The following is an 11,924-nucleotide window of genomic DNA, read 5'->3' as shown; positions in this document are numbered from 1 at the left end:
TCGGAAGGGCTCGATTAATCAATCTTCGATTTAATCGATTTAAAAACGGCATTTCTATATCATACACTAGCACTGAGGTATGTATGTAGCTATGAATGATGTAAAACAATTATGATGGCTCGGACAACCTTTTAAGTGAGTTGAGAATGTGAATTGAATTAGGCGGATGAGAATAACACACTTAAGGTTCCTTCACTAGGTGTCCGGTTTCAGTGAATGTACTATGTACATATGCAGTTATAGCGCTTTTCATACGTCTGGAAAATAATCTTATTTTAAGCTTTACTGTATTGCTTACGCAGACATTGTTCTTATCTTCTTTGATTCCTATTTTCAGAGCTACGTTCGGGGCGCCATCGAGTACAGGCGCCTTATTACTTCCAGTCCGGTTGGATACAGCAATAATTTCTTCCGATGCGACCACCACTAAGTCATTGTTGTTATTTTACATACGTGACAGGAAGACTAGTTTATGTTGAGGAAACTGGGTGCGAATGATTTCTACCAACAGAAAACGAAAATTTGCTTGCAGTGTTATTTCGATTTAAGAAATCATGATCTTATAAACGGTGCTCCAAGGATTTTTATCAACATCAGTGCAGAGCGGTTTGAAGGCAACAACTTTTCTGTTTTATCATAAGCCTCTTGCGCAATTTTTTGCATCTACATATTTCCTTCAGCGTTCTTCAAATTCTACATCATTTCTATTCCGTTGAGATCGTCACAGCTCGTTCTACCAATAGACTGGCTTTGGAGTTGAATAGCTACCTTTCATTGTCATGGAAATTTGCTCATTAAAGCCGCCAAATTCTCAGTTGCTTGCTAAGTGAAAAAGCTCTCTCTCCCGAAGTCAGAGAATTTGGTAAGGTTGTATTCTCAAAAAGTCAGCCAGTTTTGATATATAAGTAGACATGCATACATACATATTGTATACCTTTGGATTTCTTCGGAAAATGTTGAATACCCTTATCTTGAATACTCCGACCTATGCCCCCTAAAATGATTTTTTTTCAACTGTCAGTGCACACAAATACTGAGAGATACAATCAGCCTATATCTATTGTATGTATGCATCAGGGTGGCCCAAAAATGCATTTGAAGAAGTAAATATTAATATTCTCATTCCTAGTATTGTCCTATATCTAAAAAATTTATCCCTGTTTTTTCGAAATCAAAAAAATTTTCGAAGTCGCTCAAAGGGCTCAAAGCTTTCAACGTATTTTATATGAAAAAAAATTTTTATTTTGGTGAATTTTTTTTTAATTGGTGAATATCAATTTTTTCAAATCGGCGAACTTTGCTTCTCTTCAAAAGACTTCCAATATTTTTAAGACTTCTATGCCATAAAATACATGGAGAGCTTTGAGCGCTTTGAGTGACCTCTAAATATTTTTTGATTCAAAAAAAAACAAGGTAAATTTTTTCGATTTAGAACAATACTAGGGCGTCGATTAAAATTCCGACTTTACTTTTTTTACCAGCCTAGTATGTATATATGCAAAAAGCCATGCATGTACTTGCTTTCATGTTATACAAACAATTTGCGTTAATTGAATTTACTATTCATTTTTGATTGCATATCTAAGCAAATACCTACATATGTATGTATGTTGTGCCTCTATCTCCGATGGGCACACCTCAACATACATACGTACGTACTCTCATCCCTTGATGTCTCTCACGCGATTTACCACTAATGAGAATTCTATACATCGCTAAAATATTTCGAAATTAATAACCGGTGTGCACGTACTACGATGTATTAAACGTACCTTAAGCAGAAAGGGGAAGGCGTTGGCTGGTTCAAATCGACACCCATCTTTCAACGGCTTAGCAAACGGCTTAGCGATTAAACCATGTTTGCCAGCCAACGAAGGAGAGAAAGGAACAATAATGCATTATTATACAACTTATAGCTAATTCAGCAACAACAACAATTTCATTATTGGTTTGCTATGCAAGTTTGACATGAGATTTGTTTAAGCCGCTTGGCAGATCGCCTATTGGATACATAAAGACTGCTAGATACTGGCTGCTCACGCTGATGTTCAGTGTTTTCAAGCGTACTTAAGCGCAGGTTCACCTATGAACATGTAGCAGGTTCCTTGAGTGTATATACATACATATGTATCTGTATATGTATGTACATATGTACACTTCTGAACTTTTTAATTTTTTTAACCTCTGCGGGCACCATGAACTATGCCCAAACTTCATAAAGATCGAAATTTCAAGCTTATCGCACCAATTCAGTCAACTGGCTGAAATTTTTGCTATTGAATACCTTTCAAAATAGTCCCATCACGATGTATCGTTGCTTTTGAATTTAGCATTTGTTCAGAATAAAATTGATACTATAGTCGGACTCTGTTCAGAGCTCCAATTTACTAGGTAATGACAAGAAAATCTATTGAGTGCGGCTATTATTTAAAGTGCAATTCCAGATAGACCCTTCCCATATATACGTGCTATAATCTCCATCGTTAAGATAACTTTGAAAGAACACCTTATATATAAAGGCAAAGATGTTTTTTTAGATCCCTTTTACAGCTAAACTATGCTTCTAAGGTATAAAGAATAAAGAAGCTGAACTGCAGAAAATTACTAAGACTTTAAATAAGTAAATTCGTGGATGTTATCGAGTTTATATAAGTCCTTAACATATAACTTTTTCAAAAACACATATTGCGAAATTTCAAGGATACAATTTGAAAAGGACATTTTCAATACTTACCAGTTCTTCTGCACCAAAAGGTTGAATATTTGAAATTCTACAGGATTTCCTATTCTCTAAGCACATTTCACTGAATTTTTGAAATCATTTTTGAATTACTGACGTCAGAGCGAAAAATTAAATACACAATTTTACTATATTTGGCCCATGGTTTCCAGTAGTGGGATAGCAAACTTTAACATTTTTGAAAAATCGTAGCAAACTTACTACGGTCGTAACGAAGTACCAACGCTGTTAAGTATTTTAGGTTATAGATCTCCATCCATTTTTATTAAACAAAAAAATATTTTAAAGAAAAACTAGTAAACCAATACTTGGATATTAGAGAGTTCAACAAAACAACTGCAGGATATGTGGGATCGATATAGGGAGCTGAAGAGGGAGGCGAATACTATGTAAATATTTTCCGTGTAAATAAGAGAGAGGCCGAAATACGTGAGTGTGAATACCTGCCGGTAGTTAGTTGACTTACTGAAAATTACAAGACCCGTGAGAACTCCTGTAAGAACAAACAGTAGAGAAGAGTGAGAGGATAAAGCCGATTCCCCAAGAAAATACGCCCGAGTCGATGACCCAGCGTCCGATTATGACGAATAGCAATCTGTCGTCTAAAAACAACAAACTTTACTAGTGCTGAGTTATTCAAATACGGCGGCAGGGTGTAATTAACGCATCGCCTGGTAAAGGGAATACAGCAGACGACTGGAATATAAATGTGGGCAGCATAAGCCAAACGAAAGGCGATCTTCCATATGCACTAAATATTATTGATTCCGTCTATTAAGCTTTGCGTTTATAACCTATGAACTATTAGATCTTTTCGGTTTGGCCTCAGACATAGTAAGTCCACCATTAACTGTTCTTCATAGGACAAATCTTGAAAAATACCCGAGAGAGAACGAAAAAAACTGCCTATGCGAGGAAGCAACAGTGTATAAAAACCAGGGACGTGAACCGGTTTTGAACCGAACCGGTTTTGAACCGAACCGGTTTGGAACCGGAAACCCGCTTTTTTCTATTAATTAACTGAACCATTAACCGAACCGAAATTTTCCACAAATGTTTGATCCGAACCGAAAACCGAACCACTTTCTTTAAAGGTTTAAAGGTTCGTTTCAACCAATTTTCGATAGATAAATGTACCCACTTTGTTTTCTTTTTGTTAAAAATGGTAATACCTACCATGTTTTTTTACCATGTGACAATATCAAATGTAAATGCAGCCCATCTCACTTGACCCTTAACCTTGCGCGTTGTTGCACTTGACACTTTATTTTTTTGTTTTTCCGAACCGTTGAACCGAACCGAAACCCAGGTTCAAAAACCAAAAGACCGCTTTGGCGAACCAATCCAAAAGTGCAACAACGGTTCGAACCGCTGAACCGAACCGACCAAATTTTTCATCCGGTTCACGTCCCACCTCTCCCGCCTATCGTGCGACTCCTTTAATCTAGTAATGGAAAAGAAAATAAAAGCTACATCACTAAATCGCTCAGGTACAATCTTTTATAAGAAATAAAGATGGCATTGACATCATCGTCCTCTACAACCGCACAAATTTTTCTGGCTTTCTCAAGTTCGATATGTAAGCAAAGGTGAAAGAGGATCTAGAGTCATCAATAGTCAGCGCATTCACGTCTCGACACTCATGTCATTGTTGGCAGCAATTATTTCAGAAAAATAGAGAACATCATTCATTTGGAAATCAGCAATTCGACCGATACTGATGTCAGCCTTAAAATCCAATACATAATCAAAAGGAGGAGATTGATAGTGCTATTTCTAACTCAGTAGACGATCGAGAAGTAAAGTTCTATCGACGGTGGATACCGTAGACCAGAGGTTCCCAAAATTTTTAAAAAATTTACTGGTTTCGGTGTACCCCCTGCTGATACATTTCTAAATATTCCCAAAGCTCGTAAAAAAATTAAATGTGAAAATTAGATCTAACAATGTAAATTTGCATCGCGGGTGAATTCAAAAACTAAACTCAGAGTGGCCAAAATAAAAGCAAAATATTTTCTTGTGTTCTATTTATAAAAATAATGTGATTACACACTTGTAGGTTTTCAAAAATAGAGCTCGTAAATACATCAAAATAATCTGTCGCTCGGAACAGTTATATATTTTAAGAGCACTGCGAGCGCGAGCATTATTTACATTATCTTCACCATAAACTCATCAAATGTTCGGCTCACTCATGACTTTGCACGTGGAGTATATCGTCACCTGAAATGCAAAAAGACGTAACAAACATCATCGTTGAAATGCAAAAAGTCATAACTAATAAAAAATTCAAAATTAACTTTTAGATTTATATGATGTATTTCATCGAATTACAACTCCCCACACCATTTTTTGAAAAAAAAAAATTGAAATATTAGTCATGGCTTTTTCCATTTCATCTACGATGTTGTTACGTCTTTTTGCATTTCAGGTGACGATATGTAAAATAGTTTATTTGTTCATTTTAATTTTAATCGCTCCAAGTTTTAAAGTAAGGCGAAAAATATTTATCACATTTTTAAAACATCAAAACGGCTAAGCTTTTTACGCCAAACCTTTAATTCAGAAACAGACAATAGAGAAGAGGACGAGTTTAAAAAAATCGATGACAAATAACCAAGCAAGCAAGAAGCACAAAAAGTGTTCCGCCGTCTCATCTTCTTCAAGGCAAGATAGGCAAATGCACTTGTCATTTACGCCTATCACAGTCAGGTGTTTGTGCCACGTGATGTGACCAGTAAGCAGTTCAGCAAGTTGTGTGCAGTGTCGTCTGCTCAGTGAGAGCAAAAAATTAAATGGAACTTGTGAGATTGAAGGCAACATAAGTTTTGCCCACCTGCATCACCTCGATGCCTCTCAGCAATTCCTGAGCGAAGTATTCACCCAGTTTCGGATGGCGGCTTCGATTGCCGAAGGTGAGAGTACTAAAACTGGTTGCGGAACGGGAATGCCTGGTCTGAGCCAACTCTGGCCAAATGATCAGATGTCACATAACCAGGTACTCCAGACTGACCTGGCACCCAGAGTAAAACCACCTCGTGTTGTTCACCATCGTATTTTAGTCGAGACTTGCATTGCCGAACTAGTTTGGAAGTACTTAAATAGAGGGCTGGCCAATGCCTTAAGTGCAGCTTGGTTGTCACTGCAGTCACGTAAACTCCTTCCCCTCCACCTATGTTCCACCACGTAGTCCATGGCTTTGAGTATTGCAATTACCTCAGCCTGGAAGACCGTAGCATATTCCCCTACAGAAAAGTGAAGCTTATCTCCATGAACCTCGAAAGAGACCCCAGATCATGACCCAGAGTCAGTTTTGGAGCCATCAGTGAAGATTCTAAAATGTGTGAGTCCGGTCTCAGCGATGGAAGCAAACCAGCATTCAGTCTCAGGGAACTCAACATTATAGAATCTCTTCAACAAAGGTAACGGTGGCGTACTATCCTGTAGCATTGGAAAGATACAAGTGCTTAAATCTCTGCCGCCACGATAAACGAACAAACGTTTCCTCTGCGAAGGAAATATTACAGCCACCTGGTCTTTATCTAGTACCAGTTTCGTCGGGTCCGATCGTTTTAGAGAAAACTATGTTTGAAATCTCAAAAAATTACCAAAATAATTCTTTTTTTAATTAAATAAGAAAGTCTAGCAGAAGTTCAATTAGTTCTAAAATATCTACATACATATGTATGTACATATGTGGCTATGTATGTAATACTATGTAAAAACACTTCTCCCATTTTAGTTTATTATCATTTTTGCAATACAAAATCGCTACAAATCCCTTTCTATGTCCTTATTTGTACAAAAAGTATAATATTTTTCCATATTTTAATATGCAACCCAGATAATAAATCAAAATGGAAATCCTGTTACCCGTGCCGTATTGAACCTAATTTGACACTTATGAGTTAAATTATCCATCTGCAAGGAATTGCTCCTTATGCCTCCTAAAAAAAAATCTGCCTCGACTCGATTTCGTGCTGCCAACGACACATTTTTTATTGTTGATCATCAACGATAAATTTTACCGTAAATCGCCCGAAATAAGGTGACAAGCCGTAATAATTCTTCGCCGATCGAAGCAACAAAATACCCAACAGCGCCATAGTGGAAGCAACTATGGAAGCTATGAGTATTCAACAATAACACCTTCGCAGCTGAACAATTCAAAATCCGCGAAAAAGCGCCAATTAACAATAACGAAATGCGTGGCGTTGCGCCCACGAGGATTCCACACCAAAACGGCTTTCATTCATATTTACAGATAGATTGTACAGTGGTTATTCCATGTGTACATACAACACACACATATTGATATCGACCAAGTTGGTCCATCAGTGTTCCGCCTGTTGCTGCAACAACAGGAAATAGTCTAAGCAGTAGCAACCACCGACTGCAAGCACACCAAAAACACGAACAACAACAATTGATCGGAAACACAATGGCAAAATAGTAGTAGCGATTATCGTGGCTATATAAATCACTTTCGGCACATTTGGTCGCCATCGGCGCTTTTTTTGGTTGGCCATGCGACGGTCGCGGTCAGAGAAGAGGTCGGTAGAAAAAGACAGAAATTGCAGAAGGCGTTGAATGGTGAAAATCGATGAGTTCAGTAAACACCGGAAAATTGGGCAGACCACAATACAAAGTAAAACTATTTAGTTAAGAGCTGCTATCAATAACGTTTGCTAAAAGCATCCAAACATGTGTACGTATGTATGTGACAAGAAAAAGTTTAGGAACTTCAGCAGCATACTTCTTGTTTGGACTGTAACCGTCTAGGCAATTTTTGCCGAGTTCAACAAAGCGCGCCAGTCGTTTCTCTTCTGTCAAGTCCTTCTCTACTTGGTGGAATACTTTCAGGGCTGTAGCGTCAGTATTCATTCGAACGACATGAGCGAGTGTCGCTATAGTATGATTCGCTGTAATATGTTCATGTAAGTCTTTCGCAGAATCTTTCTCTCGAAAACTCCGAGAGCCACTTCACCAGATGTTTCCATTGTCCATGCTTCTGCATCGTAGACAGCACGGCGTAATAAGTGACTTGTGTTTAGGTAGGGTGTGGTTTTCGTACGTCGGGAGAGGACAGTACTTCTCAATTGCCTACTCAGTCCAAAGTAGCACTTGTTGGCAAGAGGGATTCTGCGTTGGATTTCAAGGCTGACATTATTATCGGTGTAAGTGCTGGTTCCCAAGTAAACGAACTTCTCTACATTCTCGCCATTCTAACTTTAAATAGTCACATGAGTGCCGAGAAGCGAATGCGCTACACACTGTTTGATGACAGGAGATAATTCTCTTATCCTCGTTCACCACCAGACCCCTTCGGTTTCATTATCCAATTTGCAAAAGGCCGATGATGTCGATCTCATCAACATACGACGGCAATTGTACACTCTTGTACAATATTTTACCTTCTCAAACATCAGATTAAGGAAACCACACGAAGGAGAGTCGCCGCTTTTTTCACCTTTTAAGTCGACAAATAAAGTGGATGGTGTGACGATCGTCTTCTCGCGATTTTCAAACCATTTGGTACATGGCGAATACCTGGTCCAAGCCGGATTTACCAGGTCTAAGGCCACACTGATAAGGCCCAAATATGTTTGTGGCCGGTGACCTTTAGCCTTTCACACAATACGCGCGATAATACCATAGACGCCATATTAAGAAGACTGATACCACAGTGGATTGTACATAGATCAGGCAGAGCACACTTAATTCCAGTCATCCGGCATGCGTTCATATTTGGCATAAGAGTTGATGCATTCACCTTATCGGCTTTTTGCCACGGCACTTGAATAGCTCACCTGGCAGGCCGTCAGCTGCAGCAACTTTGTTGTTTTTTAGCCGCATAGTCCCTAATCTGTCCTCGTCATAGCCGGGGGGGTGGTGCGTTGTTGCCATTCAATAGGGTGAGAAATCTGGTACTGAAACCTTCGGCAAGTTGCCTAAATTTCTGATGAAATTTCGGGAGATTTTCCTCTCGCTCATCGCTCTCATGTTTTTGGCCTCTCACTTCTTGTTACGGCAAATACGTCTTGCTTCCTTCTTCAGCTCCATATACCGATCCCTCAGTGCTCTGAGAGCAGCTGGAGTTTCGAGGGGCGTAGACGTTGCCAGTCTGTTAAACGTTGAGCTTTCGTTGTGCTGCTGGACGCACAGTTTTTGCTACAAAAAGGCGCGTGAGTATCTTGGCTGCAATAGTGTTTGAGTTGATATTTGGTCCTCGGATCGGACGCACGTCTAAAGCACTGGAAGCGCGCTTTACGTTTTACAATAAGAACAATTTGGTTTCTCGCTTTTTTCGATTTCAAGACCACCATGTAGTTTGATGGATAGCAATAAATAAGTCTCAGGAGTAGTCCAACGATCTTAATTTGGATATAAAACATAACGAAAACAAAATTTGACGGATCCTCTAACCATAATCCCTTTTTTCCGAAACTGAAAACAGAAAGTTCGGACAACTATCGAAATCCCATAAGCAGATCAACACAACTCTTTATTGCTCAATTTACACACGGTCACCATGGTACGTTGGGTTAAACAACTTCAAGTGCTCTTGCCACCTGCTGTGTTTGCATATTTTGTTTTACCCACAGCCAAGTTCAGGTCCGTGTTAAGGCGATCAAGGACTTGGCAGGTGAACCGCTCTAACTACTCGTAATTCTGGTGGTCTGTTGTTGTTATAGGTAAAGCCGTGGTTGGTGTGGTGTGGACTGGTGGAACATATATTGGGTATCGGGGTCGATAGTTTACTTACGTCAGAGGTAGCTGAATCTATTCCGCGATTGGTCAAGTTAACGATTGTTTCTAAGTAACAACAAGTGATCAACAAGCTGTTTACACAACGTCGGGTCTAGTGCTTAGGCGAAATAGGTATTGATCTTCTTTGTGAGTTCGATGCCGCCATGCCGTCTGATGTGGCTCTGCTTCCAGCAAGTTTATATTCCGAGTGTTCCCTACAATAGCATCCGATCAAAGATTACTTGCCGAGCATAACATACTATGTCTGTAGATGGTTTTCGGACGACATAAAAAGGCATTCCGGCCGGAATCCGGTGATTTACAGTTCTGCGTTCTACTAGTTCCCGGTGACTAAATGAGAGTAGCTTAATTTAGACCAGCACTTTGTAGCAGGTCCAACTGCTGTCAACAATGTTTCTTTGCCTTACCCTCAAGTGCTGCTGGCAAGCAATTTAAGGACGAGAGCAAGATGTCAAACACAACAAGCAAGCGTCTGAATTAATGGACATCAGCGAAACTTCCTTGGGGCCGTGCTACTCCCGAACTACACAAACCATCTGACCCAGGCGAGGCATCAGCATGGGATCCGTAAAGTGTACAGCACAACAGCACATAACGCCAACCCATAAACACCCAGATAACTCGCGGACTTAACCGAAACCGCCCTGTGAGAGAGCAAAGGCGTTTGATATCATCAACCACTCCACTATACTAGAAGACATTGAGGCTTCCTCTCTCCACAGGGACTCAAACGGTGGTCGGGGAATCATCTGAGTGGTCGACATTCGTCAGTCCTTTTCAGAGACCAAATCAGCAAATCGAGGAAAATTAAGCGGGGGACCATAGGGTGGGTGCTGTTTAATTTTTATAATTTTTATATCGCAGCTCCCTCAACCACCAGAATGAGTCTAGATTGTCTCTTATGCCGACGATTGCTCGATAATGACGTTTAGGAATGGAATTGATGACTTGTGCTCGAAAGTAAACTGCTGCCTCTCACAACTTCTCTACGAAATCTACGGCGACTCTTTTTACCACGTGGACAAAGGCAGTCGGACTGCAGCTGGGTACTCATGCCGGTGGCGAACCAATTCCTACGGCGGATAGCCCGAAAGTCCTCGACTGTGAACTCTCCTTCTCAGCGCATACAATCGTAATTGTCAATCGAGTACAGAGCCGCGACAGGGTCCTCAAGTCGCCAGCCGACAGCGCCTGGGGCAAAGACAAGGGAGTCGACCTTGAGTTATATAGACTCTCGACCTGTGAATGCCGGTTTGGGCACACAATTACCCGATGTGGACGAGACAGCTTTGTCTGCCTCGAGAGACTCGCACGACAATAGCCCAACTTAGCTCTAGCAGAGTGAACGTGGAAACCCCACCCAGCTAACGGCCTTGTCCCTACGGACAAACCCGGTGGATGTTGCACACTTCCTAGGCCAGCCCTTAGCTGAGCCTGACGACAACGGTGATGGACAAGCCGACCCGAGCGCGGTTTAGTAGCCGCTACAACAACAACAAAAATAGTGAAACTTCTTCTGATTGTTGAGGAAGCTTCGAGATGTTAAAGTTAAACGATATATGTAGAAGTTGTACACTGCCCACTAGAAGTTAAACGGCACCAAATGGGATCATCGGTTTTAACTTTCCTTGGCTGACGACTATCGAGAACTCAGAGCACTTAGATAATTGGGCATCCATCCTTTTAGTACTGATGTCGCAGGGCTTTGGCGCAACTTGGACAGTTCTCCCAAAGGGGCTGTGTGCCTGAGTGTTTATGGCGTTAAGTGCTTGGTAGTACTATGAACTTAACGGAAGCCATCTTGCTCGCTAAGTACATGAGCAGTAAAGTTTCAAGTGTATTCACTAACACAATTAGCATCACCATACATCTTCCGTCGTGTCTAATGGGTTTGGAGGCTTCTGCCCTCCCGATGGTCACCAGAATTTCACCGCTGGTGAAAGCAAGAGGCGCAAAGATTCTATGAGGTAGTGTAAGCCTTATCTACCGAAGGTTGCAGAGTGACCTAATGGCTACAGGTGCGATGAGGGTCGATCATCGAATGAAACTTGCACTGTCTCCGGGCTTCGTCCGGACTGGAAGGTTAACTTAGGCTCAAGACACGGGCTGTTTCCACGGGTTCGGGCCAGAGGGAGAGGAGTGTTAGGTGAGCGGGATTGAAGTGGCATATAGCAAGGTGGTTGGTGTCATGTGGGAAGTCTCCCGATGCCGGACACTCATTAGGGATATTGAGGTCGAGTCGAGGCACGGCATACTATATATCAGATCTACGCTGGCTATTGTTAGGTTGGTCTAACTAGCCGTAATCCTGATATAGACATCATAGTTCCCGGTGCAAAATAAAAATTTCTTACGTTCATGTTACAAACATTAAGTCAAAAATCGCGGTGCGCTTTAAATAGACCTCCTACTG

This window comes from Rhagoletis pomonella, unplaced genomic scaffold, assembly GCF_013731165.1.
Source record: "Rhagoletis pomonella isolate Grant_MI unplaced genomic scaffold, Rhpom_1.0 Rhpom_scaffold_00002, whole genome shotgun sequence".
Lineage (NCBI taxonomy): Eukaryota > Metazoa > Arthropoda > Insecta > Diptera > Tephritidae > Rhagoletis > Rhagoletis pomonella.
The sequence above is the reverse complement of the archived record's forward strand: the minus strand, read 5'-3'. Positions refer to the sequence as shown.